The following is a 16,317-nucleotide window of genomic DNA, read 5'->3' on the forward strand; positions in this document are numbered from 1 at the left end:
CCTCGTTGACGTTCGTGTTGTTGTTGAGAGAGATACGTCCATACTCTCCACGCTACACTTGGGTGGCTAGATACCTATTGGCTTATTTAAACAGCACGAGACGCGACAACGGCAACAGTTCCAGCTCAACCACACCAAATATTGGCCAGCCTCTACAACCCCTCCAAAACAGTTACGTGGACAAGCCTAGGGCCTCTACTCCAGCACTCAGCCGTTGGACGGGGTACACTCCAGGCATCATCCCGGCAATTAATCCCATCATGACATGTTGTTAGAACTAAACTCATTATACAATCGCTACATCGGCCGGCTGTACCGTTGGCGCGAAGACAAGAAACCTCGACATGTCCTCGACCGACGGCACGACACGAGATTTCACACACTTAAGAAAAGGCTCCAGGATTCCTTCAGCAGGGAACATCGGGGATTGTGTACCTGGACAGAACGAGGCCCCCGGCGGTTAAATATTTGGCTAATTTCGGTTACATCATTAGGGATATTTACACTTAGCCAGTACGCGAGAAACGAAGACGAACAGCGTCTGAAGGGTGAAGATTTCGTGCGAAAACATCTCGCGAGAATTTCTCCAAGCTACGCGAAACTGTATTCGCGAACATTTTTAGTGCTGAATTTACACAAAATGGGTATATTGAAATGGACAGTGTATTAAAAAAACAAACCTCTTCAAGAAAGCTTATTTAAAATAGATGAATTCACTAGTACGGTGATATAAATTAAATTGGATACATTCAGTAGCGTAGCGAGGGGGGGGGGGGGAGCGGGGGGGGGGGACGGGACATATGTCCCCGGGCGCCGAGCTTAGGGGGCGCCAAAATGGGTTGGAAAAATAAATTGAAAGGTTGAGGGGGGTGCAAATCGAAAGTTTGAGGGGGGGGGTGCAAATCGAAATCTCGAGGGGGGGGGGGGGGCGTGCAAATCGAAAGTTTGAGGGGGGGGGGGGTGCAAATCGAAATCTCGAGGGGGGGGTGCAAATCGAAAGTTTGAGGGGGGGGGGGTGCAAATCGAAATCTCGAGGGGGGTGTGCATATCGAAAAGTTTGGATACATTTAGAAATTGAAAATCCATATATCAGGCCACTACACATTTTGTTTTAGAAAATGTCTTAAAAACTAAGAAATTATATATATATTTTTTAAAATGTGTACATATTTTTAACTACCACATACAATATTTTAGATACATGTTCAAATGTGTTTAAACCTTTAACGTCAGTCTATTTGTTTATGGTCTAAGTACCAAATACAGAGCGCCCATTTAAGAAAAAACCCACCCTCAAAGCGCACCAATATCACACCATTACAGCACCGTTAGCGAGGAGTTGACAGGAGCTCCGTGCGCACAATAGCGCACTTATCGCGCAACTGCTACCGTCTGAGGGTAAACTCCAGCACGGAATAATTGCTTTTTTTCACCTTTTCGATAAGGAAAGGAGATCTCGCTTTTCATCTTTATTTCTGTTGACAAGCCACACACCGCGACACACACGAAATTGGGTTGTAAATTGTAAGACAAATTGAAGTCAGAGACGAGACTTATAATTAAAAATGTGAGTTTGATTAGTTAAGAAAAAAAACTGTCCATCTGCAAGAAACTCTATACTTCAGTCATAGATTACCATTAATAGATTTTATAAACGTTTGTGATAATTAACCAAAATAAAAATAAAATATGTATTGGTTGGTTACAGTCAAGACTTCATTATCCTTGAAGCGCTACTTGAAACTGTCATTTAATCTTTCGTTATTTTATTTTGAATATAATATATAATTATATAACTTATTTTATATTTTGAATCCTTTTACTTTTACATTAAGGCCAAGGAATATTATGTTAGCATTAGTGAAGTACAAGATATATGGGGCTGTATATATGTATGACTAATCCTTGAATGTCGAATATTTATTTTTCGTGACTGATTTAAATGGCGTATTTCAATATTATTTTGTGTCGCCCACATGATTGTTCATCGATATTCAATAGATTAAGTCGATATGCGCATGTTTGTTTATGTAGACTTCAATAGCTTAAGTCGACATGCACCAGAGCTGCAGACATCCATTATAATACATCAGACCAGTGGTGCATTGGGACAGGCAATATTTCAAAAGACAATAACTGCGCATGCGTGCTGTCATAACTATGATGAATGGAAGACCCGTGTTTAAATGATCGTGAATCATAAACTACTGAAGTAACAATCCTTTGTTGTAGTCTGTGTTAAACAGGTCTAAACTCCTGGACCCATGAGGCCCTGTTGCCCATCATAATGAGCGGCTGTTTACCATAATGACCTGCTATTTACAACAAAAACAGTTGTTCGCAGGCAGGTCCTGTTGTATATCATAAAGACCTTTGTCTACGATATAGATCTCTTGTCTACAACACAGGCCTATTGACTACAATATATACCTGTTGTATACACCAGTGCCATACAGTGTAGTACCACATGTGGCTGAACTAAAGTCTGGTGTGGTTTGCCACATGTGGCAGAGATGTGCTAAGCACCGCGCCCAATCTCTTCCTTAAAGTGGAACAGTTGAGTACATCACGTGATCAAACATGGGTTAGAGGATACCGTGTATTCATAAACTAAATTGGTATACACAGATACAGTATAAAGCTATGAGCTGCCCTCCCAGAACAATTAGCGACACATAGCACCTATTCTACCTTCACAACTCAGGTGCAAGACGTGCGTACACTGACTTGGAATCGAACCCCGAACTGTGATGATATAGATCCATCCTACGTGACTCTATTGATACGTCCACGTACGTGTTAACCTTGTTATTGCTTTTCGGTTAGCTCAGCTCTCTATAAAATCTTGAGAATTGTATCAAGAGAAATGAAATCGTTTTTGTATGATGGTGTGGGTGGGGTGGGTGCAAAATATATTTGAACGGCAGGAGTTCTACAGACAAGCTCTGGTTACAAGCCAATTGAAATTGTAACCTGGATACATTTGTATGTACCTTGTCCCATTGTTCGCAGTGCTCTTGTTAACTGTGTTGCCACGTTCTATTGTTAACTGCACCAACACTACCCTCTAGACAAGAAAACGTTAAAAACAAACGCTTGGTTTAAACCTTAACAATAACAAAATTCGCAAACAAAACACAAATATTTCGCAATAAATATTACAATTTACATTTGTAACATTAAAGCAACACAGTAAGAAACGAGATTATATTGACAAGACTTTGCTTTCAATATATAGATCACACAAAAATTTACCTGGAAAAAATGGAGTAAAAAGGTATTAATCAACGTTCGTAATTCGAAGCAGGCGTACGTATTCTGGTTTTCTGCTATATCAAAACATTGAGTTGCTTAAGATAGTCTTAACCTTAGGATATCGTAATGTACATAGTATAGAGTGCTAATCAACATACACAGGGCCAAACGTGGAACAATGAGATTATACGATAAATAGAGGGAGTACTGCGGCCATCATTAGTAGCTGGTTCTGTGCTAGCTGAGATAGAGACACCTTCTAATGGGGTTAAAGATGCTGAGGTACAAATGTATGATATCTAATGTGGACAAGTATAGCGGAGACAAGTATAGCGGAGACAAATATAGCGGATACAAGTATACCGGAGACAAATATAGCGGAGACAAATATAGCGGAGACAAGTATACCGGAGACAAGTATACCGGAGACAAGTATAGCGGAGACAAATATAGCGGAGACAAGAAATGTAACATTGAATAAAGGAGGCGATGATGGTCTTGCAGAATGGTCGGCCAAGGTTACTTTATGTGAGGGGGGGGGGGGGGTGTAAACGGCAGCTATCACGCGTTAAAGTCAAATTTCAGAACTGTGATTTGATGGTGTATGAGATGTATCCGTTACAGCTGCTGATGTCCATGTTGTCTACTAGGTTGCTTTAGCAACTAATAAAACGGTGGTTATGTCTAGGGACGATTAGAGAGTGCGGATAACATGTATTGGGTAAGGTTACGTTTTGGTGCACAGGCGGGTTAATGTTAGAAACGTGTCAGGGTTAAGTGGGTTAGAGAACGTCACATGTCAGGGTTCAACGGTTAAAGGACATCGCTGCCTCAAAGCCTTTACTCCACACTCGACCACTTCATACCGTTACTGACGTAACACGTCAAAAGTAGCTCAGATGCTACCGTAGAATGACACTGACAGACGTAGGCACAACTGTACGTTTGGAGACGTGTTGGTATGTAATGTGTTAGACTGTGTGGGACTGTGTGTGGCAGTATTGGTCTGTGTGTGGCAGTATTGGTCTGTGAGGGACAGTGTGGGACTGTGTGTGGCAGTATGGGACTGTGTGGTACTGATTGGTACTGTGTTTGACTGTGTTAGACTGTTAAACTAAAAACAATGGGCACGGCCGTGTCAGAGTGTAGCTGTACGGTGGTGTGGGCATATTGGCCATGGCACTCGGGTGAACGACACCAGTGGTCTTCACATTGGTGCTGCTGAAAGTGGTCACTATTTCAGTGGTCCTCACATTAGTGCTGCTTAAAGTGTTCACTAATTCAGTGGCCTTTAAAGTGTAAATAACAGACGTGTAACCGACATTGTAACAAAATGGAGCTATCAATAATGACAACTGTACCAGTATTAAAATATGGTTAACAAAGTTAAAAAAAAGTCTAGAATGAAAGATTTGACCACTTGACCGACTGGTCCAGAACTGAACCCTGTGTGAAGATGGGTCTAAATCTCTAGAACTGACACACAGAAATTGTGTGATGGAGGTGTTCTGGTTCGTACTCATGGATAACTCAACTGTGACGGTAGACAATAAGCAGGGGGTGTCGCTAGCAGGGGGTGTCGCGAGCAGGGGGTGTCGCTAGCAGGGGGTGTCGCTAGCAGGGGGTGTCGCTAGCAGGGGGTGTCGCTAGCAGGGGGTGTCGCTAGCAGGGGGTGTCGCTAGCAGGGGGTGTCGCTAGCAGAGGGTGTCGCTAGCAGGGGGTGTCGCTAGCAGGGGGTGTCGCTAGCAGGGGGTGTCGCTAGCAGGGGGTGTCGCTAGCAGGGGGTGTCGCTAGCCAGATAACTCCGTCAGTCCTACTCACACATGTAAACAAAACTTACAGCACAGAGCATCACAAAAACATCATCACAAATACATCATCACAAAAACATCATCAAAAAAACATCATCACAAACATCAACATCACTAGCAGTTTATTTGTTTTAAATATTGGACAATGCTCCTCAGTCTGTATAGTTTCCATTGTTTCTATAAGTAGATAATTGAAGAGTGGGAGGGGGTGGGCGTTATAAAGGTATCACGTGATTACTAGAACGAGCTGCAGTTTTCCAGGCAAGACAGTGACATCTGGAGGGGATGAGCACACGGAAATACCTGCACTTTCACTCACACGCATACACATTCACACACGGAAATACCTGCACTTTCACTCACACACATACACATTCATACACGGAAATACCTGCACTTTCACTCACACACATACACAAACACACATGGAAATACCTGCACTTCCTATTTCCTTTCACTCACTCACACACGCACACACATACACAAACACACATGGAAATACCTGCACTTCCTATTTCCTTTCACACACTCACACACGCACACGCACACACATACACAATCACACATGGAAATACCTGCACTTCCTATTTCCTTTCACACACTCACACACTCACACACATACACAAACACACACGGAAATACCTGCACTTCATATTTCCTATCACACAACCACACACGTGCACAATCACACACGCGCGCACACAAACACACACATACCCCACGAAGTAGGAGGAAGGAATAGTGAAGAGACGTTTGTCTATGTGAATGACGTATTTCCGTCTATTGGTTACCCTGCTATAAAACAGGACGCAAACATTCACGTTAAAAAAAAATCAAAGTTTTTTCTATGTCTGCGCTACGAGTTAGGTGGGGAAATAAAATAAGATAGAAAGGTAGTACCTTTATAAAGGTGTTTTATTTCTGCTTCATTTGTGCGCCAGTGTTATGTTATGGTTTTTGGTTGGGGGGGGGGGGGGGGTTAAGCCAGACATGGCGATGCGAATTATTTATTTTTTTAGTGCGGACCTAAAGATCTTAGCATGCACACAAAACTAACATTCACCCGCGCGCGTACGCACCCCCCCCCCCCCCCCCCCACCTAACACTCACACGTGTGCTCACACACACAAACACACACACACTGCAGGGTTTGATTCCCATTAGCTGTGTGCTCATCACATTTAAGAGTTATCACATGCGGCATGTGTAGAGAGCATCACCTATGTGTGATGTGCTTTGCTTCAGTATGTTGGTTTTAGCAATATAGCCGGCGACCGTTATAATCATATTGTTATACTATATAGCGAGTTTCGGCAAATACAGTGGTTAAAATATTAGGTCGCATGGGTACGGCTATCCCATCCGAATAGAGCCAACACTATATATATCACAGTATTTGGTGATAGTTTAAGCTACGGGTATATCTAGCGGTGTGAGGCAGGGGCGGAACTACAGTGCCGCCAGACCCCGCAATGCGGGGGGGCCCACGACGTTTAGGGGCCCAATTCCGACCAAAAAAACAATGAATTTTCCTTTCATAAATAATGTTTTTCGTGCACATTGATAGTAGTTTTGTAAAAAACAAACAGGTCTACTATAGCAGTGATTGTTCTACAGTTACTAACACACACTGTTGCGTAGAAAAATATAAAATCTACAAGAGCTCTACTTTGAAAGATAGGCAAACGTTCACAATACTTCAATGACTTACTGCCCTTCATCTAAACACGGGTGCCCATAAAGGTCATTTAAATAGTTTTGTACAATGTAAATTAAAGAGCCATTTATTCTCTTTATTATTATTTAAATGAGGCATAATAAAGAATCTTATAGCTATAAAAATTAATGTATTCAAATCTAATAATTTAAATACAAAAAATCATAAAAATAAACATAACGCGAGAAACCATTTTAAAATCAAGCTTACGTGTTTATATAATTTTGACCAGCCGGTAATTTTATCACTATTTTCGGTACACATAAAGACGTAATACAAACATTTGTAAAACACGAATAATGCCGCGCTCGAAATGAGTTCGGACTTATTTTTGTCTGGTTCGTTATCTCAGAGTGGTTATACATTGCAATAAAATAGATTAAAATACTCAGGTAATAGACTATTTAAAATTTTGAGAAGCGGGCTACTTATAATATGTATGTATATATATATATATATATATATATATATATATATATATATATATATATATATATATATATATATATATATATATATATATATATATATAATTATATATATATATATATATATATATATATATATATATATATATATATATATACTAGCTGCATCCCGTGCTCCGCCACGGTAAATCTTTTTAAATGTACAACTTTGGAACAGAACAAAACGAACAAAAACACAACCACAACACAACCACAACACAAACACAACCACAACACAACCACAACACAACACAACAACACAACCACAACGCAACCACAACACAACCACAACACAACCACAACACAACCACAACACAACACAAACACAACACAACACAACCACAACCACAACACAACCACAACACAACCACAACACAACCACAACACAACCACAACACAACCACAACACAACCACAACACAACCACAACACAACCTCAACACAACCACAAAACAACCACAAAACAACCACAGCCACAACATTAGAATCACCACCAAACAACACGCTTTTTTAGGCGTCCGCGCCCAAAGAGAGCCTTTATTTAAGTCACAAAAATAGATTCTACTCCATAACTTACAATAAAACAATGCAATGCAAATAAATGTACGGCAAGTGGTGTTTACTTTTATGGTTCTAAGAAAACACATTGGCAATGTAATTAGAATCACCACCGAAAAACACGCTTTTCCCAGGCGTCCGCGCCCGCAGAGAGCCTTTTCAGCATTCTCTATACTATAATCCTAAAATTTCACCATCTGTTAACACCGAAAAACAAAAACAAAAAAATGTGATTTTGAGAGATCATAGACTAATTAGAAAATAATATAAATAATCTTAACATTTTTCTATTTTACTTATGAACCTTAACATATAATAATCAATGTGGAAGTAATAAAAAAATAACTTAAATTATTGAGAGTGAGTTAAATATTAAAAAAAAAAATTTTCCCATACGTCCGCGCTCAGAGAGAGCCTTTCCAGTCTTCTCAAAAAGTCAAATTTTACCATCTGTTTTCATAACACCGAAAAACAAAAGCAAAAAGAAAGTGATTTTTGAGAAATCATAGACTAATTAGAAAATAATAATAAATAATATAAATAATCTTAACATTTTTCTCTTTTAATTATGAACCTTAACATGTAATAATCAATGCGGTAGTAATAAAAAAAAATTAACTTAGATATTGATGAGTTAAATATATTTTTAAATTACCTCCCTTGCAAAAAAATTACCAAACAAAAGTTGAATTAATTAGTTTTTTCGACCTACTTTCATGAAAATATATCCATTTTTTCTAAGAATATAAACGAAAATGATATTTAACATTGATTTTTTAAGTATGTTTTAGCCATTTTCGTGTATTTAATATTTTCTTGACGTTATGCGAAAGAGTAAAAACCGTGGCAATTATAAAATAGCTCTATGCCGCTATATAAACAAACCCTACTCTAATACTTATAATAAGACACTGCGGTGCACTGAAAAGCACAGCATGGTGCGAATGATTACTTTTATGGTTCCAAAATCTATAGCGATGACGGAAGGAAGGACTGACACACTACCAGCAGCGTTATATTATAGATATATATATATATATATAAATATACATATAGGGGGGCCCAAAAAATTTTTTTGCGGGGGAGCCTTTTTTTTCTAGTTCCGCCACTGGTGTGAGGGTCATGGTTTAAAATGTAAGATTAGGTTAGGTTATAACATCAACTGAAACGCAGGTAAGTTAACGTGAGGTAATCTGTGTAACACAATTGCTATGGTGTAGGTAAGCCGGATATTAGACACGGGTAATTGCCTTGTGTTCTATCAAACGTAACTGTGTCTACGTATATAGATCTACTTATTTTTTTAAAAAATATGGTACATTGTGAAATATGGTCGGTCCCACCTAAAGTCCTTTATTTTTAGTCTCCCGTCGTATTAGCAGCAGTTTATTGAATTAAAAAGAACACACGTATTTTGAAAGTATTGATGCTTAAAAAATGAGGATACGGAGATGGGAACTCTCAATTTAGTCACGTCACGGTTCGTTGCTTCCTGTCCCTCTCGACTTGTGAATGAGGTCCGCCCCTCCTCCCCCCCCCCCCCTCCCCCCCGCTTCCCTGTCATTCACCGTGACCTAATGACCAGTTCACATCAGTGGACCGTGACGTGTGACACAGATACGGTTTAAAAATAGAATCAGCTGCGTACGTGATGACAGGCTGGTCTTTAAGTCAAGTACTGTCTTTACTGTCTCCAGCTGTCTTTACTGTCTCCAGCTGTCTTGACTGTCTCCAGCTGTCTTCATATTGTCTTGACTGTCTCCAGCTGTCTTCATATTGTCTTTACTGTCTCCAGCTGTCTTCATATTGTCTTTACTGTCTCCAGCTGTCTTTATACTGTCTATACTGTCTCCAGCTGTCTTTAAGTCAGATGGGTGTCTTGATACTGCCTTTACTGTCTTCAGCTGTCTTCATACTGTCTTTACTGTCTCCAGCTGTCTTTATACTGTCTATACTTTCTCCAGCTGTCTTCAAGTCAGTTGGTTGTCTTCATACTGTCTCTACTGTCTCCAGCTGTCTTCATACTGTCTATACTGTCTCCAGCTGTCTTCAAGTCAGTTGTGTCTTCATACTGTCTTTACTGTCTACAGCTGTCTTCATACTGTCTTTACTTTCTCCAGCTGTCTTCAAGTATGATCGGTGTCTTCATACTGTCTTTACTGTTTCCAGATCTATTCAAGTCTGATGGATGTCTTCATACTGTCTTTACTGTCTACAGCTGTCTTCATACTGTCTTGACTGTCTCCAGTTGTCTTCAAGTATGATGGGTGTCTTCATACTGTCTCTACTGTCTACAGCTGTCTTCATACTGTCTTGACTGTCTCCAGTTGTCTTCAAGTATGATGGGTGTCTTCATACTGTCTCTACTGTCTCCAGCTATTTGATGTCTATAGCATAATCTCGGTATTAGGTTCAAGTATATCTAGCAAACAATAAAGATACTAACAAATGCTCTGGTACTTCTACCTAAAGAATCAACGATGCAATTTTTTTTACATGGCAGTTTATATAAGTTTTAAGTTTAGGTATAGGTTACACTTCAAATGAAGTCTTGCATAGAGCAAATGCTATCATTGCATACGAGACATAGAGCACATGATGTAATATCATACCAGACAAACAGCACAAGATGTGCATATCATACAAGGCATATAGCACATGATGTCATATTATACGAGGTATAAAGCGCAGTATGTACACATAATACGAGACATATATCACAGTCTGTACATATCATACGAAACATATAGCGCAGTATGTAGACCTACATGTCATATGAGGCATATATCGCAGTATGTAGGCCTACATATCATACGAGGCATATAGCGCAGTATGTAGACCTAAATATACGAGGCATATAGCGCAGTATGTAGGCCTACATATCATACGAGGCATATAGCACGTGATGTACATATAATACGAGGCATATTGCAGTATGTAGACCTACATATCATCCTAGGCATGTGGCACAAGACGCATATATCATTAGACAGGATATGTGATACGTGTGACACTGTGACGTGGCCTAGACGTTCATAGCGAAAGCGTGTAGGCACGGAGAAATTGGGTGTGAGAGTCGCCTCCCCTGACAAGTGTGTGAACTCTAGTGTGTAAGCAGTGTGTGGTATCGTCAACTTAGGGTAGCATGTAGTCAGTGTTTTCGTGAATGTTCACTGTTTCTCTGTTGTATTTAAAAAGATTATATTTTTATTGTGATAAAGGAACAATGGAGTCTGTTGTAATTTGTGTTATGGCAAGTTACAACAATTAAATAGCCCACTAAGCATAACAAGTGGGGGCCCGTCCGGGATTTGAACACAACAAGATTTTTGAGAAGTTTTTACCCCTAGACAAAAAGGAAAATATCCAGTATCAACAGCAGCGTTAGAGCCGACATGAAAATATCGAGTGTCAACAGCAGCGTCACAACCGACTAGAAACTTTCTAGTATTAACGGCAGCGTTACAGCCGACTAGAAAACATCTAGTATTAACGGCATCGTTACAGCCGACTGGAAAGTGTCTAGTATCAACGGCAGCGTCACAACCGACTTGAAAATGTCTAGTATCAACAGCAGCGTCACAACCGACTAGAAACTTGCTAGTATTAACGGCATCGTTACAGCCGACTAGAAAACATCTAGTATTAACGGCATCGTTACAGCCGACTGGGAAGTGTCTAGTATCAACGGCAGCGTCACAACCGACTGGAAAATTTCTAGTATCAACGGCAGTGTCACAACCGACGGGAAAATTTCTAGTATTAACGGCATCGTTACAGCCGACTAGAAACTATCTAGTATTAACGGCAGCGTTACAGCCGACTAGAAACTATCTCGTATCAACGGCATCGTTACAGCCGACTAGAAAACATCTAGTATTAACGGCAGCAGTCATCGCCGACGTGAAAAGACTTCGTATCAACAGCCACAAAACTTGTGAACAGTGCTGCAGACATCATGGCCATAAATAATGACATTAAAAATACAGTGATAAAGCTAGGAGAGAAGTTGAGAGAACTTGCTAGCTACAAAGTGGACTACATTAGCATAGCAAGTAAGTTATCAAATTTTAGAGCTACAATATTAGCATCAGTCCTTGATCACATCAGAAGCAAATCATTGCGTCGCCACCAACATGAAAGCTCTAGCTACTGTCCCACTTGCAGAAGACCTAATCAACCAGAGACGCAATCTAGGCAACAAGTCAACAGAGTGGAGAACTAGGTCAAGGGCAGCTGAGCAGAAGGTAACTTTAATCCAGTATCAAGTTCATAGTCTTTTTAAAGATACTAATGAGACTTTAATTATAGTTAAAGACTGTGATGTCAAGATAGCAGGATCGAAACAAAAATGTTTGGACACCAGAGCTGAGCAGAAGAGCCAGAGCCAACGTCAGAGCCAGAGCCAGTGCCAGAGCCAGTGCCAGAGCCAGTGCCAGAGCCAAAGTCAGAGCCAGAGCCCGTGCCAGAGCCCGTGCCAGAGCCCGTGCCAGAGCCAGTGCCAGAGCCAGTGCCAGAGCCAGTGCCAGAGCCAAAGTCAGAGCCAGAGCCCGTGCCAGAGCCCGTGCCAGAGCCCGTGCCAGAGCCCGTGCCAGAGCCCGTGCCAGAGCCAGAGCCCGTGCCAGAGCCCGTGCCAGAGCCCGTGCCAGAGCCCGTGCCAGAGCCAGAGCCCGTGCCAGAGCCAGTGCCAGAGCCAGAGCCCGTGCCAGAGCCCGTGCCAGAGCCCGTGCCAGAGCCCGTGCCAGAGCCAGAGCCAGTGCCAGAGCCAGTGCCAGAGCCAGAGCCCGTGCCAGAGCCCGTGCCAGAGCCCGTGCCAGAGCCCGTGCCAGAGCCCGTGCCAGAGCCAGAGCCAGTGCCAGAGCCAACGTCAGTGCCAGAGCCAGTGCCAGAGCCAGTGCCAGAGCCAGTGCCAGAGCCAGTGCCAGAGCCAAAGTCAGAGCCAGAGCCAGAGCCAGAGCCCGTGCCAGAGCCCGTGCCAGAGCCCGTGCCAGAGCCAAAACCAGAGCCAAAACCAGAGCCAGAGCCAAAACCAGAGCCAGAGCCAGAGCCCGTGCCAGAGCCAGTGCCAGAGCCAGTGCCAGAGCCAAAGTCAGAGCCAGAGCCCGTGCCAGAGCCCGTGCCAGAGCCCGTGCCAGAGCCCGTGCCAGAGCCCGTGCCAGAGCCAAAACCAGAGCCAGAGCCAAAACCAGAGCCAGAGCCACAATCAGAGCCAGAGCCAAAACCAGAGCCAGAGCCGAAACCAGAGCCAGAGCCAGAGCCAAAGCCAGAGCCGGTGCCAAAACCAGAGCCAAAACCAGAGCCAGAGCCAAAGCCAGAGCCAAAACCCAGAGCCAGAGCGAGAGCCAGAGCCAAAGCCAGAGCGAGATCCAGATCGACATCCAGAGCCAAAGACTGTACCAAAATTAGAGTGGTGTACGAACTTGTATTATATGAATAGCTTCTAGTTTTCATTGTCATCATTGACTAGATTTATTTAAATATATCTCACTTCACAAAACGAAAAGAAAGTAACATTGTTCTGATGTCTTGTGATTCAATTCAAATGCTTTATTGATGACAAATGTTTTTTAAAGACCTTGTTGACTTATAGACTAGACGTATAAAGCTATAAGTAGTTAATTCATGCCTACGTCCAACATTTTATTGTAGAGATATAATTTTTTACTCGCCATCATTTATTTATAGGGAGATTTAAAGCATGTAAAAGGTCAGATAAATATTTTGTTAAAATTTTTACTGTACATGTTAAGTAGTTGTGTAGGATAGACCTTAGAAATGCTGTTTAATTTAAGGAAAAATAAGAAACCTCTTTTTTTTAGGGGGGAGGTGTGACGTGGCCTAGACGTTCATAGCGAAAGCGTGTAGGCACGGAGAAATTGGGTGTGAGAGTCGCCTCCCCTGACAAGTGTGTGAACTCTAGTGTGTAAGCAGTGTGTGGTATCGTCAACTTAGGGTAGCATGTAGTCAGTGTTTTCGTGAATGTTCACTGTTTCTCTGTTGTATTTAAAAAGATTATATTTTTATTGTGATAAAGGAACAATGGAGTCTGTTGTAATTTGTGTTATGGCTAGTTACAACAATTAAATAGCCCACTAAGCATAACAGACACCCCCACGTAATGTGTGTGTTATCTGATATGTGTTGTTGTAATATGTGCATGCTTAAAAACACATGTGCCCTTGAAAACAAAGTATGCGCATCCTTGGCAACGAATTATGTGCGTCCTTGGCAACGCATCACGTGCTTCCAAGACAACAAATTGCACGTGCTCATGACAAGTTAATTATGTTTTTGTATTGGTTTTGAAATCAACGAAACAAATCTGCTTATTCGCCGGTACCCTCGAAACGGAAAAGTTCTCTCAAAGATAACTAATGTTAGATGTTTAGTCTGCAGCCATTACGCTCACAACGCTCGAAGAATCTAAAAAATAAAATGGTCTAAAAATACAGCTCGCACGAAGGTGTGTTTGTGTGTCTGTTGTTAGCTGGGAATTTTTGAACACTCATAAAATAAATAGCAAGATACAATGTTAAGTATACACACCGAGTAATGCGATACGAATTCTATAGAAACGTTTAAATGTCTACAATCAAGATCAATCAGTATCTCCAACAATCACTCTTCTCGCTCGTGTATACAATCTATGCAGATACAGATATCTAACACATTTTTCCAACATTTGCTACAAGTTTCATAGTTTAATTATATCGTCTTTCTCTCAGTCTCATTCAATTAAATGTTTATATAATAAATATATGTTTATTTTACCTTTTGTCAGAAATGAGGAATGTTTCCAAGCGAGGTAACCCGTCACACAACTCCAGTCCAATAACGAATACACAAATAAATTCGAGAAGAGTTATCCAACCTTAAGCACTAAACATCGCCGCGCCGAACAATTAGTGCAGTTTTCTCTCCCTTTGTTGACCGGCTAAGTCCACTCGCCTCGGGGTTCACGGGGTCGTCGCGAGCTGCGCGCGGCTGTTGCGCAGCGCTTGTAAAACCGCAAACCACGCCGCCGGCGCTGTTCGGCTGCGCTTTTTCAGACTGTGAAAAGTTTTTAAAAAAAATAAAGTGGAAAGAAAAAAAAAACACGCTTAGGCCTAGCTATGACAGTTTCCACAGTGGGTTGGACTAAATATTGAGAGGGGGGTGGGAAACACGTCCGCATATCTCTACGTGCGTGCTAGCCGTGAAAGACCCGGTAGGTTCGCGGTCTCTGTGATACCGCGGCTAGCCCCACAAGTCTGTAAAGGTGAAGGTTTGTGTCAGTAAGGATAAACCGTGGGCTTTTATTCACGTCGGCCTGCGGGCCACTGGCGGTCCCTTTGATATCACGGCTAGCCCCAGGTATGGTAGGGTGAAGTTGTGTCAAAATAAATCGTAGGTTTTTCAAAGTCGGCCTGGGGTCTTTTGGCAGTGGGAGCAGTCATAAGGCTCTAGATAAACACAATGTCAATTCTTATTTAAATCGATTTCTTTTGTTATTTCAGCATCTGATTTTTTAAATTAATTTATTTTTTATGTGTGCATGGGATGCGTCACTACCCAATGACCAGAGTCTTTGATAAAGTTCAGATTCTTCAATGCAGAAATACACAACTAGACTCGAACCCGCACAATTTGGTCTCTAGCCTTGCTCTCTGACTCACTACCAAATTGATCATGACTAAATAACATAACAAACACTATAACAAAACATACAGTATCTATAAACTCCAACATTTAGTTAATATAATCATCATCTGGATAATGACACACCTTGAAAAACCACTCAGCTAATACTAATCCAGATTGCCACACAAACCAATACAATAACCCCGAAAATAATCCCTTAGCTAATCCGTTACATAATCCATAAAGTCACGCTAATCTTTGACCGACTTAAGAAAGCGAAATATTTCGTCTTCAATTATGAAAATCTAGTATTGATCATACATTTTTGCCCGTCAATATTTTTTTACTATTGAACCTATTTTTATGTGCCCGTCAACATTTTTATTGTTGGTCAATTTTTTTTTTTTTTTTTTTTTTTTTTTTTTCTTTTTTTTTTTTTTTGGATTTTAACGTTTTTACTGTTGATCAAATTTTTTTTTTTGACTGTCAATATTTTTTTTCCAATTGATCGAATTTTCTGCCCGTCAACATTGAAATGCTAAAGGGAGGGGGGGGGGGGGGTTGTGAAGAAGGGTTGGCCTGTCACGTATATTGCAATTTTTTTATATATTTGATATAAAAAGTATGTTTTAGTATATTTAATTTATATAACATTGTGTTGCTCTTAAGAGAAACATAGAGGATTGGCCTTCAACGTATATATTTATCTAGCTGTAGACTCATATCTACCCCCTCCCTTACATACATATTTGAATATATATCTAGCCCCCCCCCCCCCCCCACCCCCTACCCCGAAACGGTAGATCCCATGATAATAATTTTACATTTTTTACTTGTGAAGTTCGACAACAATCTAATTGAGGTTCTCGCTACATGAGGAGTGAGTTTCT

General features: G+C 41.1%; 1 protein-coding gene across 1 annotated transcript in view; it reads right to left on the minus strand.

The window, feature by feature from the left end:
* Window positions 1-14,723, minus strand: part of LOC131951247 (A disintegrin and metalloproteinase with thrombospondin motifs 7) — a 116,768-nt gene extending 102,045 nt beyond the window's left edge. Inside the window, exon 1 of the mRNA XM_059313598.1 lies at window positions 14,579-14,723. The gene's annotated coding sequence lies outside the window, so the exon portion shown is untranslated. The remainder of the gene's footprint in view (window positions 1-14,578) is intronic.
* Window positions 14,724-16,317: the final 1,594 nt, after the last annotated feature.

Source organism: Physella acuta, unplaced genomic scaffold (assembly GCF_028476545.2).
Source record: "Physella acuta isolate Inbredline_101_S28 unplaced genomic scaffold, ASM2847654v3 ptg000805l, whole genome shotgun sequence".
Classification (NCBI taxonomy): domain Eukaryota; kingdom Metazoa; phylum Mollusca; class Gastropoda; family Physidae; genus Physella; species Physella acuta.